This window comes from Ascaphus truei, chromosome 5 (genome assembly GCF_040206685.1).
Source record: "Ascaphus truei isolate aAscTru1 chromosome 5, aAscTru1.hap1, whole genome shotgun sequence".
NCBI classification, from domain to species: domain Eukaryota; kingdom Metazoa; phylum Chordata; class Amphibia; order Anura; family Ascaphidae; genus Ascaphus; species Ascaphus truei.
The window spans coordinates 302,292,386-302,313,964 of NC_134487.1; the positions used below are offsets into that span (position 1 = coordinate 302,292,386).

Below are 21,579 nucleotides of genomic sequence, written 5' to 3' on the forward strand. Positions count from 1 at the left end.
AAAGAACCGTTGCAACAATAGGCCCAACCTGTCATACGCAGGCATAAGCTTAATGTGTAGGGACACGTGTTACAAGGGATAAAAAGCAAAACATGACACACTGGGAGTGCTCAGAACCACTTTCATTACCCAGAATTCCTGGTTGCAGTGGAAGTTTTGTCTGCTAAGAGATAATGGGGAAAGGCAGGGTTGCAGACGTGCCTGAGACATGAATGTGCTCACACATGGTATTTAAATTTGCTGCACGGTGGAGGTTTTTTCTCACTTTTGTACTCACCATAACTTACTTTGTGTTTCATTAATAAACCATTGTATAGACATAGTAAAGCTTAGAAGGAAAAAAAAGGAAACTAAACTATTACAATTGCATCAGAATTTTGCCAAAATGTTGACACTTTTCTACCCTTTTCTCCTTATACTGCCATGTAGTTCAAATGGCAGTAGATAAAGCGCCACGTAAGCTCACACGTGGTCCTTTTAATGCTTGGTGGCATATTTTTTGCAAACTTTCCAATTTTTCTCAAACATTTTTCTGGAAAATAAAAAAACCAGGCAGGTTTTGTAACAGGTTTTCACATCTCATCAGAAGATGAGACGCAGGTACCGTGCGTAATATGCCGTGACAACCTCTTCCCTGAGCTGGGGAAGGTTTCAGGTCTCATTTATTTAAACGGATGAATGTGGACCATATGTGAAGAGGTCTCCGCTGATGTCGCCAATGTCATTTCCAAGTCTCCATTCTCAATAAAAGTTTAGATGGCTACAAAGCTCAATGCACCAGGGGATGTCTCATACTGACAATGAGCAATGGGGACAATGCACCAGGGGATGTCTCATACTGACAACGAGCAATGGTGACAATGCACCAGGGGATGTCTCATACTGACAACGAGCAATGGGGACAATGCACCAGGGGATGTCTCATACTGACAATGAGCAATGGGGACAATGCACCAGGGGATGTCTCATACTGACAACGAGCAATGGGGACAATGCACCAGGGGATGTCTCATACTGACAATGAGCAATGGGGACAATGCACCAGGGGATGTCTCATACTGACAACGAGCAATGGTGACAATGCACCAGGGGATGTCTCATACTGACAACGAGCAATGGGGACAATGCACCAGGGGATGTCTCATACTGACAACGAGCAATGGTGACAATGCACCAGGGGATGTCTCATACTGACAACGAGCAATGGTGACAATGCACCAGGGGATGTCTCATACTGACAATGAGCAATGGGGACAATGCACCAGGGGATGTCTCATAGTGACAATGAGCAATGGTGACAATGTAGCAGGGGTGGGCAAATCCAGTCCTTAAGGGCCTCCAACAGGTCAGCTTGTAAGGATATCCCTGCTTCAGTGGTGCAGTCCACTGATTGAGCCACCTGTATTAAAACGGGGATGTCCTTAAAACATGACTTTGTGGTGGCCCTTGAGGACTGGAGTTGCCCTCCCCTGCAATATAGAGATGGTGACATAGAAAAAGGAGCATGCTGCCCACCACCACGGTATTAACCCACGTGAGTTGCTCCACTTTGCAAGGGACATCATCAAAAATACTGAGTAAGTATCTCTACTTTCCTTTTAGTTTGTAACCCTAGTAGAGGATGCAATTTTGACATGATAAATTGAGCACAAATATTATTATATTTAGTGAATCCAGCTTATTGTCTCGTTTTTTTAAAATACTCTGTGTGTGCAAATGAATAAATTGAAAAACACGATGTTGTCTGTAACTGGGGGTAGACATTCCCAAACAAGTTCCAAGAAATAACAAAAAGCAAAACAAAAACCTGAACCCCAGACACATTTCTCATTGTTCACAGTCTGTTCCCTTTGCACACATGTTGGAAATGTTGTTTAAGAGCGGGATGCAGTTTAAACTGCTTTCTAAGGTCCTTTCCAGGGTCTGCTAAGGTCTGAGGTCTGTTTATTGTACTACATTCTTACTGGGTGAATGTAATGCATGTTCACTGTTGTTTTAACCTTGACTGGCAGATAACTGGCCATTGATGGAGAGCTGCCTGCTGTGCGCTCATATGAGAGTCATACTGAAAAACAATCTGGAGTTGTTGTATGTTTCACAAGCTTCTCTTTCAATATGGTGGACAGATGGCAAGCATAATAAAAGCAACTTTAGAATTGACCTATTAATACATCCATCACATGCGAGTCTTAAAATACTTCATATTAAAAAGGACCTGTTGCTTTGCAACCGGCTGCAATTTGATTGGAAGCAGCAATCACCCCGAACACCCCTCTTTTTATTATTTTACAGGATGGGAACCTGGACGTTCGTTGGAGCTGAAGTGCATTATTTCAACTTCAAGGACCCCACCATTTCCCGAGATACTACCGGGAAGTTACCACAATCAGCCCTCTCCCACCTTAAACCTTTCTCACTGACTGCCCCACACCTCAGGAATGCCCTTCCCCTCAAAACCCGACTAGCACCCTCTCTATCCACCTTTAAGACCCACCTTAAAACACACCTGCTTAACGCTGCATATGAGTAGCTCCATTGCTGATACTATACATCGACCTTTGCCCCCTGCAGACGCACTTACCAGATGACCTCCTGCTGTCTCTGTATGTCCCTCCTACCAATTAGATTGTAAGCTCTTTGGAGCAGGGATTCCTTTTCCTAAATGTTACTTTTATGTCTGAAGCACTTATTCCCATGATCTGTTATTTGTATTATTTGTTATTTATATGATTGTCACGTGTATTACTGCTGTGAAGCGCTATATACATTACTGGCGCTATATAAATAAAGACATACATACATACAATACCGGCTTCTATAGGGGGTTTAAGTGGCAGTTTACTAGGAAGGCAGAACAGGTGATGTTCCTGTTTCATATTGGTCTGAGTGACATGGGAGATTTGAACGTCCATTTTGTTTCCCCTGCCGGGGCAGAGACGGCAGTAACTTTACAGGTAAGTATCTCGGGAACAGAGGGGAGATAAAATTACCACAGGTCGGCTCTGGGAGACCCTCTGGTTCCAATCTTGTACAAGAAACAAGCAGGGAAGGTGTTGGGGGGGCGGGGGGTGTGTTCTGCTTTGTAATAGGAAAACCCCAGCTCTCAGCGCACTGTTTCGGGACAATATTTGTGTAATTCTCTAGAAATTGGAAAGTGGAGCAAGATTGTTTTGAAACTCCCACGAATGTATTTTCTATTTTTTCCGGCTGAGATTCCATTTTCCCAACCTGTTTCCTAACCCTCCTGTGCTGGGCTTGCAACATAATAACTAGACGAGCAAGACTGTCCCTTTTATAATTTGTGGGGGGTTCATTAATCACTTGGTAAACTCTTTCAGGCAGGTTTTCTTTATTTTCTCCTTCCATTCCAGAGATTTACCTTAGCCAACCATCAATCTTATCTGTGTTCTTGTTCATGTTACATTGATCTTTGATTCATACTTTTAAGTACAGCTCAACCCCGTTATAGCGCGATCCGCGGTTTGAGCATGGACCCCAAATTGAAAAAAAAAAAAAAATGTTTTTAAAGTATTTTTTTTGCACACACTCACTGCACACTGCATACATTCACAGCACACTGCATACACTCACAGCACACTGCACACACTCACAGCACACTGCACACACTCACAGCACACTGCACACACACACACACACACACACTCACAGCACACTACACACACACACACACACTGACACACACACAGTACACTGCACAGCACACTGCATACACTCATAGCACACTCACAGCACACTGCATACATTCACAGAACATTGCATACTCACAGCACACTGCACACACTCACAGCACACTGCACAGCACACTGCATACACACACAGCACACAGCACACTGCACACACACAGCACAGCACACTGCACACACACACACACACACACTGCACACACACACACACACACTGTCAAATACACACACACACACACACACACATACACAGAGACACATTGTCTCTTTACGGGAGCTTGCTCTCGCAAGACGGAAGCAGAAGCAGGGACAGGGAGAAGAGCTGCCAGATGCCGGGTAAGTGCTGTGTGCTGTTGCCGCTGCCCCACCGGGTCTGGGAATGCTGGGAGAGTTCTCAGCTTTCCCCCTCCGGCGGAAACAGTACCACCACAAAAAAAAAAAATAATAATTTTTCGGCGGCCGTTTTTTTTCCGCGACCCCGTTTATAACGCGGTGGTCGCGGGTGGCCCCCGAGGACCACGCTATAACGGAATTAAGCTGTACTATGCAACGGTTCGGCTAAAATACTAAAAGATTACAAAGTGCTCTGAAGTCTATTCTTCATTCAATACTCTGTAGTGCCGTGTCATGAGGAGACTGATATGACAAGAAAATTAAAGCATCAATGTTACTGGCTATAAAGTGTCTTGCTCAGCTATAAGGTGTCGTATGTGATGCCTTGAGCACCTATTAGTAAATATTGTTCATGAGCCTTATCATTTCCCAATATGGAACAGAATATTCCAATTCCATACACTTCAGTGTTCCTATCCATTGCTCGTCCTCTCTGCAAGCACCTGTTAGAACAATTATTGACTGCAAAGTTCAAATAATAGCAAGTATATCTTGTTAATATGTTGTATTACTATTCAGTTTGCCAAGATTACAATAGGAAATTGGTCGGGTTTATTGTGATGTAATAACCATTCCTCAAACATAGACCAAGATAATGACATTGATTAGGGCTGGACAATATAGTGCGAGAAACATATGGACTTGTAGAAATATAAATGGAAATGTAACAGAAAACGGCGTTCAGAATGCAGATAAATACAATGACAATGTCATTAACGTGTGTTGCTAGAGCGTCAGCTATTACTAAACAGAACAGGAGCACGTGCATTGTGAGTACAGATGTGGGAATGTCTTCTAACTCGCTTCTCAGCATTTTTCTTGTTTTGTTTTTTGTTCTTAAACTTTGCTTCTTTGCGAAACTTTCACAAAATTAAAAATGTTGCCAAGTTTCATTAATAAGTCCAACTTTGCAAGAACAAAGCTAAAATGGCAGTAAATGGCACTATATGTATGTGTATAAACCCTGTGGAGGGTTTTTTACCCACCATAACTTTACTAAGTGAGATGAAACCTATCCCTGCTTCATTTTGCAAAGCCAGTATAACCAACCCCACACTGAGGAGACCCATTAAGGTCGAAACGTCTGTCTGTGGGTGGGTTTGCTAGCTATGCATCTTAACCCAGGCTGTGCTCAAAGCTGTGAAATGCAGCAAGCTTAAGCTTATAGGGGACCATGTTAAATGGTTTTGAAGCAAAAGGTGGCACTGTGTGCTCATTTGCATGCTATTTCCCAGAACCCCTTGCTGCAGTGGAAGCGCTGTGTGCTGGGGGATAATGGTGAAAGGTGGGGTTGCAGACCTGCCTAAGACATGCAGATGAGCATACAGTAATATTTCCATTTGCTATATGCTTTACTGTGGAGGGTTTTTGTCACTTTTTTTACCCACCATAACTTAACTAAGATATATATATTTATATATATATATATATATATATATATATATATATACATACATATTTATATATGTGCCTTTCACATTGACCATTAATGCTCAGCATATTATTCTTTTTCTGCAACATTTGCCTAATTTCACAACATTTTTAGGGTCAAAAATAGTCAAATTTTGCGTGGTTCGCAAGCTTCAGCAAAATGTTTTCCCATTCGCTGTTTAGTAGAACCCCGGGGTTAGTATTGTAGGAGTAGAGATGTGTAAATGTTCCCAAACTTTGTGAAACCCCCCCAGCAAAATTCACCCCCCAAAAAAATGCATGTTAAATCCCCCTGATGTGCAGGGTTACACGGCGAATGCCACGCTTATGTGACAGTTTCATTTTAAAACTAAAACAATGCTAAGTTAGTGAAAATGGTGACATTTTATCAAAACAATTGGGGGAAAATAGTAGAATTTCACACTTCATTTTCATTCAAAAAAAAAAATCAGGACATTTTCTAAATTTGCTAAATTAAAATGCGTCCCGTTTGCACAACTCTACTGGGGAGATTGTCTTATATAGAAAATAAATATGCTAAGGACAGAGACCATCATTATCAAAACTGTTATTTAGCAGGTAAGGGGGCGTGAGCTGGGGGGAGAGCAGGTAAGGGGGCGTGAGCTGGGGGGAGAGCAGGTAAGGGGGCGTGAGCTGGGGGGAGAGCAGGTAAGGGGGCGTGAGCTGGGGGGAGAGCAGGTAAGGGGGCGCGAGCTGGGGGGAGAGCAGGTAAGGGGGCGCAAAGAAAAAAGTTTGCACACCCCTGGTTAAGAACACCATGGAGTCGTAATATAGTTTAAAAGGGTCTTTCTGGTCTTAAAAGGTTAATCATTGATGCACGTGGTTAAACTGGAAACATTTGCTAGTTAACAACTCCAGTCCTCATACCGCCCAACAGGTCAGGTTTTAAGGGTATGCCTGCTTCAGCACAGGTGGTTCAATCAGTGGCTCAGTCGAAGACTGCACCACCTGTGCTGAAGCAGGGATATCCTTAAAACCTGACCTGTTGAGGGGTGCAGTGAAAGTTAGCTCAGCTGTTTAGCTCTGTGTGGGAGATTCTCTAGCCTCTCACAGGAGTTGCACCGTGACTCTGTGTTTACTACTAAGTGTATCGCAGTTAACGCTGGATCTCGGTGAGATAACCTCTATCAGCGATAAGTAAAACCTGGCGTACATCGTCTAACATTCACATGCTGAGCGTGAGGAATAATTTACTTTTAAATCAAGTAGTTCTCGCTTTGCGGCTCTCCAGAACCAATCTGGGTAATGTTCTAAATGAAAAAGACACTTGGACAAAAATGTAACCAAACAACTATCCAAAGTATCGTGAAAAGACCGTTTTAAACAGAACTAATTGGTGCTTTTCAGGGGCAAACGAATTCTGAAAGCAGCACTAAACAAAAAGCAGAAAAGCAATTTGCCCCAAATAAGAAATCCTCCCCTGAATGGTTACACCCAGTGTCAGACCCCATCTTTATACTGACCCTTCTAATACAAGTTGAAACTGAAAGGTATGACTTTCAACTTCCATTCATTTCCACAATCTGAGGCAAAATAGCTGGCACTTAACTTAAACACAGAGAAAACCTTCAGCACAATTAGCAAAGGAATGCTGCTCACTTCATTTTGCTGCGTTGAACAATGTTGCTTGTTTGTACAGTTTCTACGGTTAGAGGTTTTTCGTCACTAAACATTTTTGCCCTGAAAACATTAAGCCTGTTTGACTAGGCGATGGCAGTGCACAAAAAGTAGAATTAGACCTATTAAGGATAAACGGATATCAAAGACAGGTTAGCAATGCCAAACTGGCTGGCTGTCCAAAACAGGAAAATAATACTATTATTTGGTTGTTGCAGACTGAACACTCCTCCACAAGCAGTGGGAGAGAAACATACCCAGAATAGGGGCCGAATCAGGTATCTCCGATAAGATCACTGCTACAGTATATCCATCGGGTTGGTATGTTCCTACCTCATGTATTCAGAAAGAGTTATCGTCAGTCAAATACCGTTTGGTAGGATAATGCCAATACTGCTCGGGATAGCAGTGATCTGAGATCTGCCGGAGCGATCTGCCTGCAGTCTGTAAGAGCTGTGCAGAGAGAACCGCAGCTCCCTGCGCAGAGAGAACCGCATCTCCTTGCGCAGAGGGAACCGCATCTCCCTGCGCAGAGGGAACCGCACCTCCCTGCGCAGAGGGAACCGCACCGCCCTGCGCAGAGAGAACCGCACCTCCCTGCGCAGAGAGAACCGCACCTCCCTGCGCAGAGAGAACCGCACCTCCCTGCGCAGAGAGAACCGCACCTCCCTGCGCAGAGGGAACCGCACCTCCCTGCGCAGAGAGAACCGCACCTCCCTGCGCAGAGAGAACCGCACCTCCCTGCGCAGAGAGAACCGCACCTCCCTGCGCAGAGAGAACCGCACCTCCCTGCGCAGAGAGAACCGCACCTCCCTGCGCAGAGAGAACCGCACCTCCCTGCGCAGAGAGAACCGCACCTCCCTGCGCAGAGAGAACCGCACCTCCCTGCGCAGAGAGAACCGCACCTCCCTGCGCAGAGAGAACCGCATCTCCCTGCACAGAGATATCTCCCTGCAGCCCATATCCAAGTGGCCCATTATAAGTGGCATGACTACTGAACAACTGAAGTTTAAAAGGAAGTTCAAAAGAAGTGAGGAAGAAGTGGACACCCCCAACTGGCCCTGATTCCTGCATTTGAACTACGCTGGAAAGGAGGATATCATCAATACCAGACTGCATCATTACTGCTGTTATGCTGCCTTTACCATTTATATTTGCTGTGACTTCACTCCTTCTCAAATTATGCACTTCTTTTTACCAGCCTCAGTATGTCTCTAACTCTATTCTATATCTCCATCTCTCCTTTCTGCCCCACTTCTCAGTTCACATGAACTCCTTTCTTACCTGCGCCCTCTGACACCACACAGCTATACCCCCTGCACTAAAACACACCCCTATAAATCATCCTCACACATCCTCTTTCTATCCATGCTTCTCCTCCTTGCTTCTGGAGATATCTCTCCCAATCCTGGTCCCTGTCTTATTCCTACATGCGCTCGTCCTCGCCTGCCAACTGCAACCTCTACTCCTTCTGGTGTCAACCCCTCCAACCTCATACCCATCCCCTGCCACCCTCCCTCCTCTCTCCCTTTATCCTGTGCCCTTTAGAATGCTCGCTCCCTCTCTAACAAGTTCCTCTCTGTGCATGACTTCTTTCTCTCTCACTCCCTGCTTCTCTTTGCTATAACTGAGACCTGGCTCACTCAGTCTGACTCTGCTCTGGAAGCTGCCCTCTCCTATGGTGGCCTTTCCTTCTCCCACACTCCGCGCCCTGATGGCAGGGGTGGAGGCGTGGGGCTCCTGCTCTCCTCTCTCTGTCGTTACCGAACCCTTCCTATTCCTCCCTCTCTTGCTTTTCCCTCCTTTGAGACTCACACTGTCCAGATTTTCTCTCCTCTCCCTGTTCATGTGGCGGTCATCTATCGCCCACCTACCTCTACTCATCCCCCTTCTGCTTTTCTCTCTCACTTTGAATCCTGGCTCTCTTTCTTCCTCTCCTCAGACTCCCCTGTTCTTCTCCTTGGGGACTTCAATTGCCACATTGATGACCCCTCTCTCCCTTGGGCTTCCCGCTTTCTTTCTCTAACCTCTTCTTTTGGCCTTCAACAGTAGACTGCAGCCAGCACCCACCAGGATGGCCACTACTTAGACCTGGTTTTCACTAAGAACTTCTCTCTCTCCGATTTCTCCATTTCCCCTTTTCCTCTCTCTGACCATCATCTCATCTCATTCTCTCTATCTCGCTTCTCCCCTTCTCCACCTCCATCTACACCCCGGTTCTGCAGAAACCTGCGCTCTATTCACTTACCTGACTTTGAGTCCACTTTATGCTCCTCCTTCTCCTCTCTCAGCTCTGCTACAGACCCCGACAACCTGGACAGGAACTACAACTCTGTCTTGTCCTCCTCTCTTGATCTACATGCCCCACTTTCTCTCTGCCGCACTCGCCCTTCTAACCCTAGACCCTGGCTAAATTCCCACACACGCATGCTGCGTTCCTCCACTCGTTCCTCTGAACGCCTCTGGAGGAAGTTTAACACTGTCGCAGACTTCCTTCACTACAAATTTATGCTATCCTGTTTCAACTCTGCCCTCTCGCAAGCTAAACAAGCCTACTTTTCTGCACTAATCAACATGCACAAGTCTAACCCACGCCGACTGTTCTCTGTCTTTGATACTCTACTCAAACCACCCTCAGCTGCCTCTCCTTCCTCCATCTCCGCTCAGGACTTTGCTGACTATTTTAAGGAAAAGGTGGAATCCATACGTCAGAACATCCCCACTGTTTCTTCCTCCCATCCTACACCTCATCCTAACTCTCCTCCTGCCTTCCTTGACTCTTTTTCCACTGTCTCAGAGGAGGATGTGTCGCTGTTGATTGCCACTTCTCCCTCTACCACTTGCCCTCTTGACCCCATTCCCTCCCATCTCCTAAAACCTCTTGCTCCTACTATAATCCCTACGCTCACACACATTTTTAACTCCTCCCTCTGCTCTGGAACCTTTCCATCCTCCTTCAAACATGCAACAGTCATACCATTACTCAAAAACAGCAAGCTTGACCCTACCTGTCTTTCTAACTATCTACCTGTTTCCCTCCTGCCTTTTGCCTCTAAACTCCTTGAACGTCTTGTATTCTCTCGCTTGCTCCATTTTCTCAACACCTATTCTCTCCTAGACTCTCTACAATCTGGCTTCCACACTGCTCACTCCACGGAAACAGCCCTCACTAAAATAACTGACGACCTCCATGCTGCCAAAGACAGAGGTCATTACACTCTGCTCATATTACTCTACCTCTCTACAGCATTTGATACTGTGGATCACCCTCTTCTCCTTCACATTCTCCATACTCTTGGTATTCGGAACAAAGCTCTATCCTGGATCTCATCCTACCTCTCCCATCTTACTTTCAGTGTCTCTTCTGCTAACACCTCCTCCTCCTCTATTGATCTCTCTGTGGGGGTACCCCAGGGCTCTGTCCTGGGACCTCTTCTCTTTTCTCTGTACACACTCTCTCTAGGTGACCTAATAACATCTTTTGGGTTTAAATATCACCTCTATGCTGACGACACACAAATATACTTTTCAACACCTGACCTTACACCTGCTATACAGACCAAAGTTTCTGAATGTCTCTCTGCTATATCATCCTGGATGGCCCTCCGCCGCCTTAAACTCAACATGGCTAAAACAGAGCTCCTCATACTTCCTCCCAAACATGGCCCTACTACCTCCTTCCACATTACTGTTGGAACTACGATCATACACCCAGTAGCCCAAGCACGCTGCCTAGGGGTCACACTCGACTCCTCTCTCACATTCGCCCCTCACATTCAAAACATTTCTAAAACTTGTCGCTTTTTCCTCCGCAATATAACAAAGATACGCCCTTTCCTCTGTTGCTCGACTGCTAAAACTCTGACTCAGGCCCTCATTCTCTCCCGTCTTGATTACTGTAACCTCCTGCTGTCCGGCCTTCCTGCCTCTCACCTGTCTCCCCTACAATCTATCCTAAATGCTGCTGCCAAAATCACTCTACTCTTTCCTAGATCTGTCTCAGCATCTCCCCTCCTGAAATCCCTCTTCTTGCTTCCGATCAAATCCCGCATCTCACACTCCATTCTTCTCCTCACTTTTAAAGCTTTACACTCTTCTGCCCCTCCTTACATCTCAGCCCTAATTTCTCGCTATGCACCATCCCGACTCTAGCGTTCTGCTCAAGGATGTCTTCTTTCTACCCCCTTTTTATCTAAAGCCCTCTCCCGCTTAAACCTTTTTCACTGACTGCCCCACACCTCTGGAATGCCCTTCCCCTCAGTACCCAACTAGCACCCTCTCTATCCACCTTTAAGACCCACCTTAAGACCCACCTTAAGACACACTTGCTTAAAGAAGCATATGAATAGCACTGTGAACATTCTGAACACATGATACATAAAGCTTGGCCCCCTGCAGACGCACTTACCAGAACTCCCTCCTACTGTCTCTGTACGTTCTCCCTACCTACCAATTAGATTGTAAGCTCCTCGGGGCAGGGACTCCTCTTCCTTAATGTTATGTTTGTCTAAAGCACTTATTCCCATGATCTGTTATTTATATTATCTGTTATTTATTCGATTACCTCGTGTATTACTGCTGTGAAGCGCTATGTACATTAATGGCGCTATATAAATAAAGACATACAATACAATACAATACAGAGAGAACCGCATCTCCCTGCACAGAGAGAACCGCATCTCCCTGCACAGAGAGAACCGCACCTCCCTGCACAGACAGAACCGCATCTCCCTGCGCAGAGGGAACCGCATCTCCCTGCGCAGAGAGAACCGCATCTCCCTGCGCAGAGGGAACCGCATCTCCCTGCGCAGCTCTAAGGCCCGGGCCATAGAGGGGTGAGGAGATCTGAGCCGCGGGCATGATCGGAGCCGGGGGGAGGTGGTTGGAGGCGGGGCAGTGACGTCGCTGGGCCAATCGCCCGCGACGCACTGACATCGACGTCATGGCGCCGACGTCACGGGGCCGTGACGTCAACACTGCTGTGCTGTGATTGGAGGTTTTCCGCCGACAGCGCGCTGAAAAACAGCTTGGCGCTCGGCTGAAACCTCCATCTCGTCAGCATGCCTGCGGACGCTCGCGCGAGCCCCCTCTCAAGGCATCCTCATTGAGGATGCAGGGGCTCAGCCCTCTCAAGGCATCCTCATTGAGGATGCAGGGGCTCAGCGCATAGCGTCCGCACGCCTCAGCACGGCCTGTCCTTCTATGGACTCGGCCTTACAGGCGATCTCCCTGCAAAGAGAGACTGCATCTTCCTGCACAGCTCTTACAGGCGATCTCCCTGCACAGAGAGAACCGCATCTCCCTTCACAGCTCTTACAGGCGATCTCCCTCCACAGAGAGAACTGCATCTCCCTGCACTGCTCTTACAGGCGATCTCCCTGCATGGAGAGAGCTGCATCCCCCTGCACAGCTCTTACAGGCAATCTCCCTGCACGTAGAAAGCTACGTCTCCCTGCACACCTCTTACAGGCGATCTCCCTGCACAGAGAGAACTTCATGTCCCTGCACAGCTCTTACAGGCGATCAACCTGCACAGAGAGAAGCTGCATCTCCTGCACAGACAGAAGCTGCATCTCCCTGCACAGCTCTTACAGGCGATCTCCCTGCACAGAGAGAACTGCATCTCCCTGCACAGACAGAAGCTGCATCTCCCTGCACAGCTCTTACAGGCAATCGGGCTGCTTTTATTTTAATTATATTAACTTATTATTGAAACAGGGAGTCTCTGGACCTGACCCGCATTAATTTCAGGTACGGGTTCCCCCTGCTTCCCGAATTACAGGCCTCCAGTGGATGCCGGTATCTCCAGCAAGTTTAAATGTCCTGCGTCACGTGACACAAGAGAATTCAACTTGCAGGAGATACCGGCACCCCATTCTGGGGCCTGCACCTCAGGAAGCAAGGGGTCTCCGGACCTGAAATGATTGGGGGTCAGTTCCAGAGACCCCCTGCTTCCGTAATATGTTATAAAATGAAAATAAAAACAGACCTTCATTACCATAGCGACTAAGGCAGGGGACCGCAATCTATTTCCCCTGTGCCTCCCTGCTGGCTGTCCTCTCCGCGCCCTCCCCCCTTACATTGGTTCCCAGCATCTGGGAGTCATGACGTCACGTGCCATAGCAACGCGATGTCACATGACCCTGCGGCGTCATTTAATGACTCGTTGCCATGGCGACGAGTCTCCAGAAGCCGGCTGAACCAAGGTAAGCTTGGAAACTTTGCCGCTTCCCTGGCATTTAATTTAAGTGCCTTCGGGAAGCGCGCGGGGCCTCTGTAAACCCCGTGCCCCCGAAATAATCTCTACCTCTAAACTACCCGATTTGTTGGTGGTAGAGGGGGTGGGTGAAGGTTATAGTTGCGACAGGGAGGGTGATTAGGCCTCCCGGGAGGGCTTAACCCCTCCCTTACATTAGCAGTTACAATGTCTAAGGTAATGAAGGGGTTACCTCCACAGCAAGTTTTTTTTTATTTTGATGTTGCTTAAAATGTCCCAACGGAAGACGAGAAAGATGAAGTGGGCCAGAAGGCCGAAGATGAGGACAGCCTTCATCCTGGCAGGGGCAAGTACAACTTTTATTTATTATATGCTGGCTAATGTTTTCATTTTTAATGGGCAAATGTGCTATCCAGATATGGATAATAGGCCTTTTGACCATTGCAGTGTGTGTTAGGGGTTTGGGGGTAGAGGAGTGGGTGGGGGGGGGGTTGTTAGGTGGTCATTGCTTGCCAATGTGGCGATCTGTGGCATAAATGACCACAGTGACAATCAATGGATGAAATTGCTAGTTTTGTTTTATAGTAATGTTTTTTTCTTTTTATAATATTGTATTTTATTGTATTGCACTGTAATGATTATTTGAAGGGCTGAAATCGCTATTAACCACTTTTGGCTAATAGCACCTTTGCACATTCCTGTGGGATGTTGGTGGTAGAAGGGGTGGGTGAAAGGGGTAGTTGCCCCAGGGTAGTTGCCCCAAAGGGGTAGTTGCCCCAGGGTGGGGTTAACCCCTACATTAATATAGCAGTTATAACTGCTAAGGTAAGGGAGGGTTTTATCCCTCCCGGGAGGCTTGAACACCTACCCCGGGGCAACTATGACGGTGGCATTTGGCCCGTGGTGGATGTTTAGGCCTACCAATTGGGTAGTGGGAGTGGTTAACCCCTTCATTACCTTAGCAGTAGTAACCCCTCCCGCAACGCTCTGGGTAGGCCAAACCACCCACCCTGGAGCAACTACAACCTTGACCCACACCCTCTACCACCAACAAACCGGAGCTTATATTAATTTGGGGCAGATCCAGAGACCCCCAGCTTCAATCCGATGCAGTAAGAATACATTTTCTCCATCAGATGCACATCCAGGATCTTTTCAGGAGGCGAGATCAGAACCTGTGAGTTGCAGCCTCGATGTGCATATCGGAGGTACCTGAATAGCTTGATTTCTCAAAAAAATGTGAGTTTGAGCATTTTTTTAGCTACCGCTCGGTTTCAGTGGGCAGGAGCGCTGCTGTTCAGGAAGAAGCAGTTTTGTTGCGAGTTTGACGTATTATCGGAGTTCTCTGAATAGCTACACATACAAACCCGCTACAAAAGTGCTCAAAACTGTCGATAACTCACGTATCAAAGTTTACTGAATAGGCTCCATAGAAGTCTGGTAAGTTGGCTGATTTTAAAGATTGCAACAGGAACTTTCAGCTACAAAGTAGGTCATTAAATGCAGTTCAGTCAGTTTGAACCTGTTTAGCACAATACTCATTGATGGAGGATGGCGTGTGATCAATATTTATTTGTATGTTGTAAAATGTGTTTCACCTGAAGACAAGCAAACGGTGGGAAAAGGAAAACTAAAAAAATATAGATAGGATGGAAAAGTCTTATTCATTTGAAGGTTTACCTTATTCATCAAAAGTCAGTCGCAATAAATCCCTGGATTGGTTACCCTGTACATACTGTCAGTCCCAATAAATCACTGGATTGGTTACCCTGTACATACTGTCAGTCCCAATAAATCCCTGGATTGGTTACCCTGTACATACTGTCAGTCCCAATAAATCCCTGGATTGGTTACCCTGTACATGGTGTCAGTCCCAATAAATCCCTGGATTGGTTACCCTGTACATGCTGTACCTGGAGTCTCCCTAGGTGAAGCTGGCATCATTCCAATAGGATGGTCCAGGTTTGGCATAAAACACTGCCATTTAATTTGTAGGGCTGCTAGACTTTTGAAGAGGCTTCAGAAGACCTCTTGGTCTACAGCAGGGGGGCCTACTCCAGTCCTCAATAGCTATCAATAGGTGGGTTTTCAGCATGTCCCTGCATCAGCACAGGTGATGCAATCGAAGACTGAGACACTGATTGAGCCACCCGTGCTGAAGCTGGGATACCCTGAAAACTTGACCTGTTGGTGGCCCTTGAGGACTGGAGTTAGCCGCCTCTGGTCTACTGTCTACAGCATTTTATCACCAGAACATGAGCAGAATAATCATGTCAGAGATCATGAATCTTTGGCATATTAAACAGATAACAAGCTACACTGTTTCATAACTCAGAAATCACATACTGCACGTATACTCCCACCCCCAGTAAAATGTCTATTTTGTCTCTAAAATAATCTATTTCACAATTTCAAGCCAATTGTAGCTGTTAGTTTGCCAGTGACCCCGATCCTCTCTTTCCTTCCTTTCTCTCTGCTAATGAGTAGGTAGGTCTGCTTTTATCCTAACCTTTAGGAAAACAGGTACTGTATGTAACATGCAAAACAGAGGAACCTGTGTGAGTGGAATTGTGTAGGGAACACAGTTTCTACCATTCAAAAGTAACGCTACATGGTAAAACAAATGCGAGAGGCTTAGTATTGTACAATATCATGACCTTTGCACATAAACTTCATTATGTTCTAAAAGATATTGCAAAAAAAAAGTATTGAAATGTCTCCAAAATGTTATTGTGAAACTTCAGTTGTCTTTGGGATTGAACAAAATGTTACCATCTGGTTATAAAAAACAAAACTTGTATCTTGTAAATGACATATTATTTTCTAATACTGTCTCATGAATAGAGATGATTCTTGCCAAGTACATACATACATGTATTCCATTTTACTTAGAACATGGGTTGTGGTTATTTTATAGAGTATTGTGTGTATCAAAACACTACAATTTTGTTAACTACACATTATCATGTTTCCTCACTTCAACCTCAAAGTTTTTCTCTTTAATACTATTTCCTACGTATACATACAAATTCAATATATAAATCTGAGTTATTAAAAATAATAATAATTGTTTGTTCTTGTATACCGCTGCTGGTTTTATGTAGAGCTTTACAGAGACATTTTGCAGACACAGTCCCTGCCCCATGGAGCTTACAATCTATGTTTTTGGTGCCTGAGGCACAGGGCGATAAAGTGACTTGCCCAAGGTCACAAGGAGCCAACACCGGGAATTGAACCAGGCTCCCCTGCTCCAAACTCAGTGCCAGTCAGTGGGGCCGATTCACTAAGCTCCATTAAGTGGCTTTAAGACCGATAAGGCTGCAGTGAGATTCACTATGCAGTGATACAGTAACTGCGCTTTATCGCTCTTAAAAGGGCTTTTTTCAGCCCTCGGCGCAAAATGCGCACGATTAGGCTATTGCGCTGCTTTTTGCCAGTACAGGAGATTCATTAAGCAGCGCTAAGTGAATCGGCCTTAAAAAACGTGCCTAACAAACGCGCCAGCTAAAGTCAGGCGCAAAAGGAGCTGGACTTAGAAAATATTTCTTTGTTTACCTTTTTGCAGGCACACCATCCATACAACAGGCCCGCGGATGTCCCCGGCTGACCCCGCGGGGGTTCCTACTACTCAATCCCAACTCTGATTGGCTACCATACCATGTGAGGCCAGCCATGTTTGTTTGGGTGACGTAATCTTAAAGGCAATTGAAGCACAGCCATTGTGATTGGCTGGCGTCATTGCCTTTAAATGACGTCATCAAATTATTTTTTTCTGGCCAAATCACATGGTTTTCACGGCCCAATCAGGACCGTGAGAACCATATGACGAAAATGTGACGTCATAGGCCTATAAAAGCCTATGTCGTCTCATTTTGAAGCTAGACGTCGAGGAGGAAAGACCTCCTATGGAAGAAAGAAGATCAGGGCGTGGCGGATGAAGATAAGAAGACCCGGAAGAAGACAGAAGAAGACGGTGAAGACCCCCACTATGGATTACAAATAGAAGAAAGAAGATACAGACATTTGTGGATTGTAAGGGTTTATTTATTTATCTTTACCTGGTTCCTGTTGTTGGATTACTTGTTCGAAAGCTTCCGGTTTCCCTTGATTTCGGTGTGTGATTCATCTAATGGTAAGTAAACAAAATAAATGTATTTTATTTTTATTTTACAGGTTTTTTTTTTTTAAATTTCATGACATCCATTTTTTTTAATGTCCATTTATTTGCCCTGAATTTATGTATGTCGTTATGGATATACATACGTACAGGACAAATCAGTGATTGTATTGTATGTTGATTGTTAATGTTATTCAATTGTTTTTGATGCTCTTTTATTGCACCTGTATTTATGTCTGTAAACTATAGATGGACATACATACAGGTATAATAAAAACTTGTTTGCTTGCCTTGTTTTGATGTTTTTTGGAATTGCAATTTGCTGCTTTGTGTAAAAATGTGTTTCTAATCTACATTTCATTTTTTCAAATGTTTATTTAAAGGCTGTTTGCTATAGATTATTTTATTGGCTTATTTTTGGAAGCTAGATTTAGTGTGATGGTTACTTTGACATAGATTATTTTTCACAATGGTTTGTTTTTAGGATCTGAAGTGTGTAATTGATTTGGATTGTAATTGATTGGAGATTGGATTAATTGATGGTAATTTAATTGTGTTGAGATGCTTTGTTTTTCTTTAATGATTGTATTTGTATCTTGTTTGGAATAGTGTATTTGATTTGGAGCATTGGTTGGCATAGTATACATGATGCACAGATTAATTGTATCATGTACACATTGTCAAATTGAGTGTTTTTATTTGCATTTCTTAGTTATTGATTTTGCTTGGTGCTGTTTGATATTGGGAGAGATTTGTATTTCGGCATGTACAGTATATCCTTAACCATTTATTTGTATATTGGTTAATCATGCATATACAGTATATATATATTATAAAATATATATATATCACCCTTTTGAAAAAGTTTCCCGTGTGCGACGAAACGCGTCAGGGAGCGTCATTACGCACTACGCATGGACATTACGTCATCACGCATGCGCAGAAGCAGGCCGGTTCGAGCGCGCAACAGTCAAGCGGCCATCCAGCACAGGAGACATTCTTTGGAATCCTGAGACGTTAGCTGTGAATATCGGAAGCACCCTGGAAATCCTGATGGATCACTGCCCTTCATCTCTAAGAGACTGATGGACTTTGGATCCTTTTTGCAGATACCGGATGGTGGTGATATTTCACAAAACGCTTTTATATATTGTACCCTTGGGAGTCATTTTCTTCCCCCTTTCCCATCATTAAATATACAGTTTTATACTATGGGGCGTGCGCTCTCTCCTCTCTCTTTTCTATATATATATATATATATATACAGTATATATATATATATATAAATATATATATATATATACATACATGATGAAGCCACTGTACAAATAAATGGGTGAAGGGTGGGTATCGGGTCAGGGTGGCTTAACCCCTTAATGACTGTAGCGGTTAATAACCGCTAAAGTCATTAAGGGGTTAGGGGACATTAGTTTGGCTCTTTTTCTTCTTGTGTATATTTTTCAGCACCCCAGTGTATGGATGGTGAGGAAGATGAGGATGGCCTTCATCGTGGGTGCCGGACAAGGGTGAGTACAAAATGTTTTTATTGTATTTATTGTGATTAATGTATATTTAATGGGCAAATGCATTATTATCCATATGTGGATAATAGTAATTTTGCCCATTACTGTAGTGTGTATGTGTTAGGGGGCGGGGGGGGATGTGTGTTGTATATAGCAATGTTTATTGGGGGCAATTGTCCCCAATAAACATGCTATTATGCCTTAACCCCTTCATTGCCTTAGCGGATAGCCGCTAAGGTAATGAAGCTGCTTTAATGTATTTTTATTAATAGTGTGCGGGAGCAGGGGGTCCCCTGAGCTGAACCGCATTGATTTGCGGCTCAGGGACCCCCTGCTTCCCGAGTTACAGGCCCCGGTAAGGGGCATCGGATGCCAGTGTCGCCGCCATTTTTATAGAGCCCACGTCGCGTCTTGGACGCTATAAAGATGGCGCCGACACTGGCACCGATGCCCCATACCAGGGCCTGTAGCTCGGGAAGCAGGGGGTCCCTGAGCCATTAATCTATGCGGTTCAGCTCAGGGGACCCCCTGCTCCCGCACACTATTATTAAAATGTACTTTAATGCAGCTTCATTACCATAGCGGCTATCCGCTACGGTAATGAATTATTATTTATTGGTATTGGTGTTTTAATACTAGTGTAGATGTGCAGGGGGTCTCCTGAGCTGAACCGCATTGGTTTCAGGTCCGGGGGCCCCCTACTTCAGGAGATACAGGCCCCGTTATGGGGTGCCGGTATCCCCTGCACTTGTAAAGCTCCTGCGTCACGTGACCGGGACATTTACATTCTGCAGGGGATACCAGCACCCCACAACGGGGCCTGTAACTCCTGAAGTTGGGGGTCCCCGAGGCCGAATCCAATGCGGTTCAGCTCAGGAGACCCCCTGCTCATGTATACTACTATTAAAAATCCTATTTGGCCAGCACGATCGCCTGTAAGAGCCATGCATTGAGACGCAGCTGCTTTGTTTATAACAGTTATCGTGATAAATAACTTTAAGCGCGATATCAGGGGGGGAAGAAGATGCTCGCGTGATATGGCCCTTTTGGGCAAGGCTGGCCGTAAAAGCGCCAAACAGCCTTAGTGAATAGCGCTTATGGCTTCACCCTTTTTCGCCCGAGTGATGTAACTCATTTCAGCGCTAATTAACATAGCTTAGTGAATCGGCCCCAGTGTCTTTACTCACTGAGACACTCCTTCAGCCCTACAAAATATATATATCCAGCCTGCTAATATTAATCATTTATTTATTTATTATTTATTTATTTATAAAATATTTTAACAGGAAGTAATACATTGAGAGTTACCTCTCGTTTTCAAGTATGTCCTGGGCATAGAGTTAAAATGACAAATAATACATGGTTACAAATACAGTTACATAAGTGAACAGGATATACATTATATACAAGACATTGCGTGCACAGTTACAGATAATATAGATAGACAGCTTTAGTTTTGAAAGAAATAAAACTGGTGGTGGATGTGAGAGTCTCCGGTAGGTTGTTCCAGTTTTGGGGTGCACATTGGCACATTATCCTAAGTGAAAACCTTATGACGGGATTTTTTTCTGCAAAGACATTTCAACGTGACCATTTCCCGGACAGTAGCTGTACATCTCCGTGAATGATTTAGTGAGTATTCAATGCTCTGGTCTATTTTTACAGTCTCCTGGCTGCAAAAAAAAGAGAACAACCCAGCACCATATCTTCCAAAGAAAAATAATCCCAATTAAAGGTGGGTATTTTCCACTGATAAAGCTGGTTCCGTTTTTCTTTTACACTAGTTTTGCAGATGGAAGGCCTCAATAAAGAGCCCCTAAATATATATGTAACGGTGTTTCTGGCCCGGCCTGACCCACCCAATCTCACATTGGCCCCTGTGGTCTAACCGGCCCCCATTACAGTGTGGTAGTGTCGGGTGGTGCACCTGTTGGCTACAGGACTCCTGAGTCTCCCGCATGATGGTGTGTGGGGAGGACCCGTCCAGACAGGCAGCTGAGGTAGTGTGCTGAGTCTCACCTAGTTCCAGTGCAGCGCCTCCACCTCACCAGGGTCCCTGCGTCCGCATGGGGATGATCCTGACGAGGAACTCCTCGGTGGTGCAACCTCCTGTGTAATCATTGGACTCTCACACACAGGGGTCTTTCTGATCAGCTCCATCTTTATTGTCACGGTGGGCATAGCTGCCCCCCCACAATGGGGTGTATTTAGCCGATCATCTCGCCCGTGCTCCCCTTTGATAGGTATGTCACCTAGATGAGGGATTCACTATTCCCGCAGGAATCACTGCCCAGTGCCAGGTCCCTGGACACAGTCTCCCATGGAGTTACTATAATATAACTAACACTCTGCAGAACTTGAACTCCTTCCTGAACCTTGCAAGAACTTTCCAGCAACTAGCCTTGAACTAGTACTTTCCAGCAACTAACTTTTAGACACAGTGCTGTGCCTTATGTAACTTCTGAGGCTGACACACCTCTGACATCACTAACCATGGAGTCAGAGCATGTGACCAGTCCCATCCATACACAGGGCACCCCACCAGGGTGTGAGGGA

The 21,579-nt window shown here is 45.2% G+C and overlaps 1 protein-coding gene across 10 annotated transcripts in view; it reads right to left on the bottom strand.

The window, feature by feature from the left end:
* Positions 1 to 21,579, bottom strand: part of PDE3A (phosphodiesterase 3A) — a 355,481-nt gene that overhangs the window by 270,279 nt on the left and 63,623 nt on the right. For 2 of the 10 annotated variants that reach the window (XM_075602965.1, XM_075602960.1), the window contains exon 2: positions 17,442 to 17,509. The exons of the other annotated variants lie outside the window; for them this stretch is intronic. The gene's annotated coding sequence lies outside the window, so the exon portion shown is untranslated. The remainder of the gene's footprint in view (positions 1 to 17,441; positions 17,510 to 21,579) is intronic. 10 annotated transcript variants of the gene reach the window in all.